The sequence below is a fragment of the Myotis davidii genome, unplaced genomic scaffold (assembly GCF_000327345.1).
Source record: "Myotis davidii unplaced genomic scaffold, ASM32734v1 scaffold111, whole genome shotgun sequence".
NCBI lineage: Eukaryota > Metazoa > Chordata > Mammalia > Chiroptera > Vespertilionidae > Myotis > Myotis davidii.
Genome location: NW_006284347.1, coordinates 918,617 through 931,768, shown reverse-complemented (window position 1 = coordinate 931,768; position 13,152 = coordinate 918,617).

Below are 13,152 nucleotides of genomic sequence, written 5' to 3'. Positions count from 1 at the left end.
GGAATATAGTAAAAGATGGGTCACAGTGTCATAAAAGTCTCACAGAGAGATTCCACAAGGCTGGGAGGCCTCCCTCTTTCTTGGTCTATGCAAGTTACCACACGGGCTGTGAAATGTAAAAGAGGCTTTCAACGTGAAATGATTCCATAGCGAACATGCCATGTAAATGACTAAGATCCAGCAGGTTGCACTGGCTGCCTTTCCTACAGGTGGTTTTCTAGGCAGTCATTCTATTTTGTAAGCTATCTTTCCTGTAGCTTTTGATGCTCTGGAGGGAATGAGGGCATCCATTTCCTTTCAAATAGGGCGATTTTCAGTGTAGCTACATTCAGCAAGCTGCAAATCAGCCTGCGAGGCACGGTGAGGCTGCTGGCTCCGCTGGCTCTGTTGCAGGCGATTCTGCCGAGAACCGTGAAGGAGATGCTCCGAAACCTTTGATGAGTCCTAAGTAGAACAACATCAAAAGTGAGCTTCCCTTTGAGCAAGATACAGCATCACCTCACAGGACTCTTTTTAAATAATGGGAAGAAATGAGGCAAGTGCAAGGTTGAGTTCCTCATTGCGTAAAATCAGATCGCTGAGAAAAGGTGTCTGGCATAGAAGTAATCTATAAATTTGTGTGAACTTTAAAAATGGCAAAATTAAAATAGTCCCAAAATATTTCAATCTTCTGTCACTTTGTTAAATAGTTGTTGGCTTCAAAAAAAATCATACAAGTAATATATTAGTTTGCTACAGCTGCTGTCACTAAGTACCAGAAACTGGGCTTGAACAATAGAAATGTATTGTCTCACAGTTCTGGAATGTGAAAGTCCAAAAAAGTGAGGTGTCAGCGGGGTTGGTTCCTTCTGAGAGCTCTGAGAGAAGGATCTGATCCACGTCTTCCTCCTTGACTTGTAGGTGGCTGTCTTCATCCTGTGTCTCTCCACACAATCTTTCTCCTATGTGCATCTCTGTGCCCAAATGTCCCCTTTTCCTAAGGACACCAGTCATATTGTATTAGGACACGCCCTAATGATCTCCTTTTTAATATTACCTCTATAAGGACTCTGTGTCCAAAGAAGGTCACATTCTGAGGTAATGGGGATTAGATCTTAAACACACGAATTTGGGGGTGTACACCATTCAGTATGTAACAAATACTTTGTAGGCTATATTCAAAATGTTCAGTGTCAATCCAGAATCTTGTACCTGGCAAAACTGCCCTTCAAAAGTGAGGGAGAAATGAAGGCATTCCTATATAAACAAAAGCTGAGGGGGTTCACTCCATTGTATAGATACACCACATTTGGTTTATCCATCAGTTGATGGAAATTTGAGTTTTTACTTTTTGGTTATTATGAATAATGCTGCTATAAACAGCTAGGATTTAACAGATAGACAAGAAATCTCAGTCAATGACAAAACAATTGTCTTTCATAAGATAAACTATGGAAACAGGATGCTTTGAAAGGCAGTCAATTCAAGTTAATCCCATCATAAATCTTATTCGATGTAAGATCTGTGATCACCTGGGGATTTGGCTGAAGTGAGAGGATTTCTGAATGACAGATACAATCCCATCACACATCCTTCATTTTATTTCATTTCTAGCTCTTTTCTGCTACTCTCAAAATATTCCCTATCTTACAAGATGCATGTCCACTATCACTTGTAGTGAATCTTTTCCTGCTTCCCTCCAGGTAGCATGCATTCTCCCTCCCCCACCCACATCCATGGGCATTTAGCATGTGATTCTTTTATGGCACTTGAACTTCAGTCTTATGTCATCTGTGCTTTCATCAACCAATCCTCCCTGCCCACACACACACACACAAACACACACACACACCTTGTGGAGAATGAAAGTTTCTTAATATCAGGGACTCTGCAGCCAGATTGCCTGGGTTTCAATCCTAGTTCTACCACTTGTGAGCTGTGAACAAATTACTAAATCTCCCTATGCCTCAATTTCCTCATCTATAAAATGGAGATGATGTTCAGACTAACTTAGAGGGTCATGCGGGTTCAGTGGAGTAATACATGTGTGACAGGATGTTAAAATGGAAGTTTTGACTGAGGCAACTGGATAAAATACATGCAACATTTTGAAAGAGAGACTAGAGCAGAATAAATCTTTTCCAAGTAGCCATCTGACAACCAGTTTCATAACTCTTGGGCCCTTCTCCACGTGGGGATACAAAAGGGTTCAAGAGTAGATAGAGTTAGGAGAAGTTTTAAGAAGATTTCTTTGGAGACAGTTATTCTGTGATTCCAACCCTAAGGAGGATGGGTGGAGAGCATCACTACTTTCCTCTCATGAGAGAGAGGCTTTAAGAAACCAAGAGTGATGAACACATACGCAGAAGTTTTTTGAAGGCCTGTAATGTGTGTTTATCGTATTATTTAAGACTATGCAATTCTGTTATAGAAGACAATAAATACAAATAGGATGGATGTTTAAAAGACAGTATGTTAAAGACATGTTAAAGATAAAAAGGATAAATGAATTAAACAATTTTTTTCAAAAAACAGAACAAACAAGGGTCTATCTCATGAATAGAAAAGGATGGAAAGACCTAGTCATAAGGTAGGTAGTGGATCAGCCACCTCCAGACGGACAACCTGTTATCCCTGAGTTGTTCATCCACCTGTGATACCCATTATGAACCCACTGTGCATACCCAGAGATGCACATTCAGTCCATTGCTGCTCCACAAGCTCATTGGCAAGCTGTGGCTAATGGCCAGGCCCCTGTGCCTCCCTGGTGGGCTGTAAGCACCTTCTATATGCTCACCCACTCTGCTTATGTTTGAATCTGGTTCTTTTAAAAAAAATTATTTATTGATTTGAGAGAGAGAGAGAGAGAGAGAGAGAGAGAAACATTGACTTGTTCCACTTAAAGATGCACTCATTGGTTGCCTCTGGTACATGGCCTGACTGGAGATTGAACCCACAACCGTGGAATCTTGGGATGACCCTTCAACCAACTGAGTTACCCAGCCAGGGCCTGAGTCTGGTTCCTATAACCACACATCAATGGGGAAGCTGATGTGGCAGGGGCAGCCTGGGGCAAGAAAAGACATATGACCAATGAGTAACAAAGGATTCATTGTATACTGTCCTATGCTCTCATAAACCTACCGGTCTCTTTCCTTTCACTTTTCTTTGTGTTTTAAATTGACCGAATAAGAATAAGTTGTGTCATTGGAGCTTCCGGTTTGATCTGTGCGTGGTTCTATTCTGGGACCTCTGGGATAGCTTGCCTGGCGGTGTACCTCCACCTCAAGGTAATGCCCCATATAACAGACACCACGGGCTGCTGCCTGACTCCTGCCTGGGAAACATAAGAGGTGAGGGTTGGTTTGAATTGTTGCCTTAAAAGCAGGAGGAAGACATCGTGCTGGATTGGCCGTGACTGGCAGGCCTGGCATCTGTCAGGCAAAAGGTGTGAGAGGGAGCTGGCGTTGGGTGGACCTGGTCCTGTCTAGATGGCTGCCTGGTAGGGCGGAGGGACCTCAACAGAAAAGGCTGGCGGTAAACCGTGGATTACCGGGAACAGAGGAAGGACCTGTGAGCCAGCCTCGGCCAGGAAGAGAGGTGCTTTATCTTTACCAAGGGGACTTGTGACAGATGCCCAGTAACTGAGAGAATTTCCAGATAACCGCAAAATCTTAGTACAGAGACCACCCTCCCAGACCATGAAGGACCAGAGGTAAGAGGTTTTCTGGTTTTCCTTAACTTCCCCTCCCAACCCCAGATGGGCCAGAAACCAGTAAGCCGCTCCAGGAGCCACGTGGAGTAAAAACCCCGGGGTAGGGGAAGGGGGCAAGAAGAGGGACTCACCTAGTCACACACACTTCCTGCTACAGCAAGCCTCACAGGGGGAAAGGAAAAGCCTTAATTTTCATGGAGATCGGGAGTTTTACTATTACTTAGACTGGACTTTGTTATTATTAAATTGAGACGGAGTGTGTGCCCTATGAGAAGTCAGAGAAGTCATGAGGCTTGCCCCAGTCTTCATTTAAGAACATAGAATGAACTTCACAAACAAAATGTAAAGGAGGGGTGGGAGGCAAAAATAAAATTGTTAATCACAGACCATAAGTCAGTACCCCATATAAAGTACTAAATAAATATTAGCTATTATTATTATCTGTGCCATTGCCTAGCATGACTCATATACAGTAAGAGCCTAATGAGTGTTCGTCAAGTTTAACTGAATTACTAGGAAGGACCCAGAACAAAAGTGCCCCAATCTTTTTTGAAGCTCTCTCCTGAAATCAACAGCTTATTAAAAAGGATAAAAAAGAGAACACCCTGAAGCAACCAGAGGTGCTTTTTTGTTTTGTGTGTGTGTGTGTGTTGCGGGGGGTGGGGCGGGGGGGGTTCTGGCTCATATCGTAAAAACTAGGCAAGCTCATAGAGAGACCCCATATCACCCAGAGGACCAAAGAAAGCCATTTTCTTCCCTAGTCTTAGATTTCAACAATAATTTCTTTGTCCTTATAGCTGAACTATTGCTTATTTAGGAGTGAAAGCTGAAGAAAGCAAACTACCCATAGAGGATATTCCAGACAACTTGGTGGGCATTGTGTGGACATATTCCCCAAATGAACCAGCGCCTCTGCAGCCCTCTTCTACTCATTTTATTTTTGAGAGAGAGAGAGAGAGAGAGAGATCCATGTGTTGTTCCACTTACTTATGCATTCATTGGTTGATTCTTGTATGTGCCCTACCTGAGGATCAAACCCACAATCTCCGTGTATCCAGACACACTCTATCTAACCAACTGAGCTACCCTCTCAGTGCTCGATTCTGTTTTCAAAGACAGCTCATCTCTTGCATTTCGCTGTATCCATTCTTAAAAGATACTACTTAGTTTCAGCATTGATTCTCTGCCTGGGATTTCCAGAGAGGGCCTTCCAGCTGGGAGGCAAAAATCAATTAGTTGAACTCTGACCGCATCCCCTGAAAATAAGGCTCAGTTGCCACAGTGCATTTTTTATACCCTCTAAAGTCTATTACTGGAAGGCAGATTAGATCAAACGCTCAAACAGCAGCCTTCGGGTTTGTTTTTTGTTCATTTATTTTGAGGATTTGTTTCAAGTTCTTTGCCATCATATCAAATTCCATCAATTTTTCTTGTTCACGGGCCATTTTTTTACAGCATGTTCAAAATACTGGTAAGATACCCTAACTGGTTTGGCTCAGTGGCTAGAGCCTCGGTCTGCAGACTGAAGGGTCTCAGGTTCGATTCTGGTCAAGGGCATGTACCTTAGTTGCGGGCACATCCCCAGTAGGAGGTGTGCAGGAGGCAGCTGATCGATGTTTCTCTCTCATGGATGTTTCTGACTCTCTATCCCTCTCCCTTCCTCTCTGTAAAAAGTCAGTAAAATATATTTTTTTAAAAACAAACAAAATACTGGTAAGATGATTCCACTGTCTATAGACAGTCAGCTACCCAAAGGACTAAAGCTCTACAAAGGTTCATAGCCCTATTTGAACTCTTTTTTTAAAGATTTTTATTTAGAAGTATGATAAGACTCTTTGAAAAAAGCACATGTTCAACATGAATGTTTTTATTCAGTAACTTTGCCAATGGATTATTCACAATATTTGAACATATAAGTCTTCAGTTTGACCAACAGTCAGGATTACTTTGAGCTCACTGGCAAGGACTTTGGAAATATGTTTACTTGGTTCTTACTAGACTCTATTCACACTTAGGGAAAATCAAAACACACTAATGCACTTGGGTGGGTGCTCATGTGTGTACTTGGGTGTTTAGAAGCACTCAGGAAAAGCAAGAGCAACTTTATTAAGTAAAATGGCCTTTAAAATGTGCTCCAAAATTTAACAAGTACCTGAGTAAACTCGTGGGTTTTTAACTTCCTATTACTTCTGCTAGAAAAAAAATATATTTTAAAGAATTTACCATGCCATTAAAATGAAACTAGAGATGAACCCTCAGTTCTAACCAAGGTAACGTAAACAATTATTTCTAATTACAAAAAGATTACATATTTATTTGGGAACTATAGAAGAGAACAAAGAAAAAATTACAGCTCCCATAACCCAAATTTTAGTGTATTCCCATATACATATACACATTTCTTTTTTTGCATTATATTACACATACTATTTTGTAATCTGCTTTTTTTTACTTAATATGTCATGAATGATTTCCCATTATTTTGAAGTACAGTATGCTATTATATTCCAAACTTTAGCCAGGCTCCCATTGTTGCAGTTATATGGCTTTCTTTTTTTTTTTTCATTCCAACAATGGGGTAAATATCCTTGCACATAAATCTGAACGTCTCTCATTTGTTTCTTTTTTTTTTCTTTTAATATTTGTATTGATTTTTAGAGAGGACACGAGAGGGAGAGAGAAAAACATTGATGTGGGGAACATCGACTGGCTGCTTCCTGCACGTCCCCTACTTCTGCTAGAAACAAAAAAATATTTTAAAGAATTTACTGGGAATTCAGCCTGCAACCCGGGCATCGAACCAGCAACCTTTCGGTGCACGGGATGATGCCCAACCAACTGAGCCACACTGGCCAGGGCCCTCATGGTTTCTATAGAATAAATTCTAAAAATGGAAATGCTGGGTTGGGGATATGAACATTTTCAAGGTTTATGATGAAAATGTAATTTAGCAGGGATTCTTGGGGATTTTGCATTTCTAAAAATAGTGACTCAGTTGAAATGGTAAGTGAGATATTCTGGGTGGCTTCCTCATGCAGGAACAGTCCCAAGCTGAGCTCCCAGACAGCCTGGTAAGTCCCGGTGTGAACGGTGTATGCTGCCACCACCACTGCAGCAATAAGCCTGAGCAGCAGCCTCCTGTCTTGTGTGCCAGCCCTGCTGGCAGCCTCTATCTCCGCTCCCCTCCCTTGCCAGTCAGCTTACGATGGCACAGAAACTGAAGAAACCAATCCGGTCAGCGACCCCAGGTGACTATGTCCATCCCCACTGGCTTTTCCCCTTTCCTGCACATATGGTCTCCAACGCACTTGTGAAATGTCTCAGTCTGAATGTGAAGGACTGGGCACCACTCAGAACTAGCTAACTACGTCCAAAACGAAAAGAGAAAATAACAGCAAGGGCGGTTTTCCAGTTGCCAGGTTCGTTCCACTTTCAGTCTCTGTGTCATACTTCCCATCAAAAATTAAGTGCAAGCTCTGGCTGGGTAGAGTTCAGTTGGTTCGAGTGTCATCCCAATAGGCCAAAGTTGCATGTTTGCTCTCTGATCAGAGCACATACAAGTATACAAGTAGCAAGCAATGAACCAATGAATGCATAAATAAGTGGAACAACAAATCTCTCTCGCCCTTCCTCTCTTTGTAAAAATAATACTAATAATAATAAGTTCAAGCTTTATAGCAAAAAAGGTGAATTGCTGATAATTATGAAAGAGGATATTTTAAAAATGAGAACCATGTTTGACCTTGGGTGATATTAACCAAGCTCCTTGAGTTATGTAATTAGTAAGAAAAAATAAAGTGATGTTGAGGCATTAGCGACAGACTGTCTAACTATCTAGGTGAGGCCATAGCAACCTCCCTATCGTTTTGAGTCTAGTTAACGATCTTTCCAAGGAACAGTATTCACTGGCCATAAGGTTCTTTTTCCTAAGATACTATAAAATAAACCTGTTTGCATCAAACCTACCATTAAAAGGACCAAGAGTGGCTCAGTTGGTTGAGTGTTGCCCCATGGACTAGGAGATCACTGGTTTGACTCCTGGTCAGGGCACATGCCAGGGGTTACTGGCTCAGCCCCCAGCAGGGGGTGTGGAGACAGCCAATCACTGTTTTTCATAAATGTTTCTATCTATCCTTCTCTCTTCCTCTCTCTGAAATAAATTAAAAATATATTTTTAAAAGGACCGAGAATGTCAAACCAAAGTAAGGTTTAATTCATCTGTTTGGGGTTGTAGAAAGATTAAAAGCAGAATGTTTATTGGCAAAATAAATAATTTTTAATTAACCACACATTTTGATTTACTACTTATAATGATCCTTTCTGTTTATAAGTAATAATGTTTTTTGACTATATTAGGAAAACAGCAGTTGTTCTAGAAATTTTATTTATACATAAATAACAGAAGTTTTAAAGTCAAAGGCAAAACAGTGCTCAATCTAAGATCTAATGTAAATTGTCATATTTATTTGATTAAGTAAATACATCACTTCCACTTCTGTTACCAAGGATTACATAACTTGTACTAAATCTCCTTTTGAGGACAACTAAAAAATAATGGGGAGAATGGCCCTGCTGGTGTGGCTCAGTGGTTGAGCATTGATCCATGAACCAGGAAATCACAGTTCGATTCCTGGTTAGGGCACATGCCTGGGCTTCAGGCTCAATCCCCAGTAGGGGGAATGCAAGAGGCCACTGATACATGCTTCTCTCTTACCATTGGTGTTTTTATCTCTCTCTCCCTTCCTCTCTCTGAAATCAATAAAAACATATTTTAAAAATAAATAAATTAATAACAAGGAACAATTTTTTAAAAAAATAATGGAGAAAATGTTTTAAAAACATTAAAGAGCCCTGGCCGTTTGCTCAGTGGTTAGAGCATCTGCCTACTGACCTAAGGGTCATGGATTCAATGCCTAGTCAAAGGCACGTACCTGGGTTGCACTTTCAACTCCCAGCCCCCCAGTTGCAGGGGAGGCAACCAATCCATGTGTTTCACATTGGTGTTTCTCTTTCTCTCCTCCTCCCTTCCACTATCTCTAAAAATCAATGAAAAAAATATCCTCAGGTAGTGATTAATGTTAAAAAGAAAAAAAAACACACATGAAAGAGATAGTGAGAAATTGTTTGGCCAAGATCCAAGAGAAGATATTACTTCAGGTGGGCGAGCCTGTCATTGAGGCTACCACTGCCCAGAAGGAATGAGGCTACAATTGCCCAAAAGGAATTTGCCATTCAGTGCTTATATCAGCCTTTATAAGCTAGCGGGTCAAAAGTTAGAATCCTGGGGACCAGGGGAACATAGGAGACTTGCTCTTCCTATAATATCCATTTGTATCTTTTTTTAAAATATATTTTATTGATTTTTTTACAGAGAGAAGGGGAGAGGGATAGTTAGAAACATCGATGAGAGGAACATCCATCAGCTGCCTCTTGCACGCCCCCTACTGGGGATGTGCCCACAATCAAGATACATGCCCTTGACTGGAATCGAACCTGGGACCCTTGAGTCCGAAGGCTGATGCTCTATCCGCTGAGCCAAACCGGTTAGGGCCATTTGTATCTTTTGATTTTGATTATTATATACAGGAACCCCCTTAAAACAAACAAAAATATCTAAGGACTATCGAATGCTCTGCTCCAAACCATGTTGTGAATAAGAATAATAAATCACATGTTCCTTAAAATCAATGGACACATATCTATACTCTAATTTTTCAAAATATAAAAATCAATGTTATTTTGAAAATTATAAACACAGTAATAGGCTGTGCACTGTTATATTTCTTTACTCCATTTTAGGGATCTAGAGATAATGTGGCAGGACAGTAAGAAGCTAGGAAAATCCCTGGGCAAGTAGAAAGGGGAAATTGAGACAAGAATATTTAAAAGACCAAGTAGTTTGGGCAGCTTGCAGCCAGCTTGTGAAGTGCAAGACCATATCTTCCCCAACCAAGGACACTTGAGAACAAATGGTTTATACCTCTCCTCCCTAATCAGAAAATGCATAGCTTAAATCACCTGGGCCTGGGAAAATAGAGGAAAAAAGACCCAATCCATGCCATCTGTGCCAGCTAAACCCAAGGACAGATGAAGTTGGGGAGCAAATAATAAAAACCCCATTAAAGCCGACAGACCTAAGGGAAAAGTAAAATAATAAAACAGACCAAAGAATAATCCGAAACTCCCCTAGTCACTCATTTTAATCAGCATATTAAAAATGCACCTGGGAAGCTGATGAATCGTCTCCTGAAACCTCCCTAAGATTCTCGCCTGCAGTAGGAGGCAGCGGATCAACGATTCTCTCTCATCATTGATGTTTCTATCTTTCTCTCCTTCTCCCTTCCTCTCTGAAATCAATAAAAATATGTTTTTAAAAAATGCTCGCCTGCAGAGAAAAAAATGGATATGAAGTCCTCGGGACGAAGAATGTGGACTCGCTCCAGAGCATGTCCATGTCCCTTCCTGGGCTTGGCCTTTTAATTTCTAAGGGTCCCTACGAGACTTGCAGCCAGGGGAGCAGTGGGCCATGGCGGCTCAACCGGGGCTCACCCCCTGATCCTGTCTCCAAGGCCCCCTTTGCTCTGACTTCCCAGTGAGCTACAGCAGCCCTGCCCTGGCTCACTTCTGTCACTGTGACCTTCACTTCCCAGTGAGCTCATAGCAGCCCCACCTTGGCTCACTTCTTTCCCAAATCATTTCTAGAGAACCAAAGCAGAGCACTACCTAGGCTCTCCCTGTTGTTTCTTCTACCCCAATTTCCTCCTTTGTTTCATTAATAAACATACTCTCCAACCCATCTGGACTTGTGTTGTGAAATCTTCCCTACATGAAGTCAACAATCCACACACTACAGGCCAGCCTGAAGCAGACCTGTCTGCTAACAATAAGACTTAGAAAGAAATACTTTTTGTACTATAGCGTGCAATTCTAAAAATATTAAATATTTGCTTCAAATGATCAGTCAGTGCCTCTGGCATAGAAGGCAACTAATACCTAAATCTCTGACGGCTTTACAAATCTGGACAAGCATTCCCCTCCATTTATCACTATAACAGTTTCCATTACAGTTACCAAGATTGCTAAAACTGGGATGCATTTAAAAGATTAGAAATTATAATTGGAATAGTGTTTCATTTCCTGTAATGGAACCACAAAATTGAATCTATATTTTCCTTCATTTAAAGATAAGACTGTTTAACCACACAGGCTCACTAATGAAAGTGATAATGAACTTGCTTTGTGAGACACAAACTTTTTAGTCAATCAAATTCTCCCAGGAAGTTAGCACTTGTGAATTTTTATGAAAATTTCCCCATTTTGATGCAGAAAATGAGTTTGATACAGAAAATGAGTTTGATACAGAAAAAGTAGTTTAAGAAAGTGACTTGTAGAAATATAACCATCAGTTCAGCTGAAGGGCGGATGCTTATTGGTTCAAAAAGGCCCCTGATTTGCACAGCATGTCCAGTCTGGGACTGCATAACTTAAAATAAAATAAAAAAAATTACTGTGAAAAGCAGCAATAAAGAGTATAAGTTAGAAAAATGAGGCAATTAAAGAACTAAGATTTCTGAGCCTAGATAAAATTAGGACTACAAAGGCAATAACTATAAGAACAAACACATAAAAGGTTAATAAAGAATATAAGTACCATCTGTTTTTTATATTCCCTAAAGGCAGCACTGAGGGCATCTTGTTGTTTTTATGTAATCACTATCTGTGGTAAACACCCTCTCCTTCCGCGCCCGCCCCCCCCTTTCCTTCCACCTCCCAAGCCACGTGGCTTGCTTTTAAGTGGGACTGGCTCTGGCTCCGGCTCCAGCTCCAGAAGTAGCTGTCATTCAGAATCACCCGTCCCTCTGGCCAACAGATTGGCCCAGAGATGGGAAGATAATTGACTTTGAGATCATTGATTTTGTGAAAGAACAAACCTCAACAGAGTAAATTTGAAGATCTGGTTGCATTTATTAAAGGACTCATGAGTTGGGCAGCATCCCATCTAGCAACTAGGCGGGTGCTTAGGGGAAGGCAAAGGGTCTTTTCTGGCAGATTATCTCATTGGTGCTGACCAGGAAATTCCAGACTGATTGGTTTACAAGTCCACTCTTGGGAGAAGCTGAAACTGCAGTTAGGTGAGGCATTAAGTCTTGGTGGTGCTTAGCAAAAGTGACTCAATTTTTAGGTCTGTTGTTTCTTTCTAACGAAATGCTTAGCAGTGTTCGGCAAACTCATTAGTTAACAGAGCCAAATATCAACAGTACAACGATTGAAATTTCTTTTGAGAGCCAAATTTTTTAAACTTCAACTATATAGGTAGGTACATTGTTATTAACTTAATTAGGGCACTCCTAAGGCTTAGGAAGAGCCACACTCAAGGGGCCAAAGAGCCGTGTGTGGCTTGCGAGCCGCAGTTTGCTGACCACTGGCTTAGGGGAATCTTATCCAGGAAAGAATAAATGTGGGGAGCTATTTTGCAACTTTGAGAAAACTGCGATACATTCAAACAGCATTCAGAAACCACCTCCCCTTCTATACTGTGACTTCCACATTGGATTACATCCCCTATTTCAATAACTCTGCTTAGTGTGGAGAGGCAGCCCCGCACAGGAGTTAACAGCACAAACTGTTGAGCCAAACTCTTGGGTCTTAATCTCAGTTCTGCTTACTAGCTATATGACCTAGGGCAAGACACTAGAACTCTTTATGACTCAATTTCCTCATCTGTAAAATGAAAATCATAGACCCTAGTTCATAAGGCTGAGGTTTAATGAATTAATACATGGAAAGCACTGAGAACATTTCCTGGTACAGGATAAGTGCTATATAAATATTAACTATTGTTGTTGTAAGGAATAAATAAACAAGTGGAATGTGCTCAGAACAGTGTCTAGGACATAGTGAACCCGATTACCCATCCATTATTGAGAACATTCATTCATTTATTCAACAAATATTTACTGAGTGCCTTTCCTGTGCCAGGCCATCAATGTCTTCATTCTAGATCAGCCGTGTCCAAAAGAAACATAATGTGAACCATAAATGTGATCCAAATATGGGTCATAAATTTGAGCCAAATATGTAATTTAAAATTTTTTGGCAGTCACATTAAAAAAGTAAAAAGAAACAAGCAAAGTTACTTTCAATAAAATATTTTAATCCGATATCCAAATATTATTTCATTACGTAATCAATATAAAAATTGAGGTACTTTACTTTTTTTATTCTAGAGCATTGTAATCTAGCATGTATTTTGTGCATACAGCATATCTCAATCAAACCGGCCACACTGCAGCTGCTCAGCAGCCATATGTGGCTAGTAGCTAGCATGCAGTTCTTTACATTAAAGGTTAGAGAAAGAGGGGAAATGTCATCTTTGTTCCCAACCCCGTCTTGCGACTAATTACGTAATATTTTTTTCAAATTCTAAAGTCGTTTACATTCATTATTTCATTTGATAG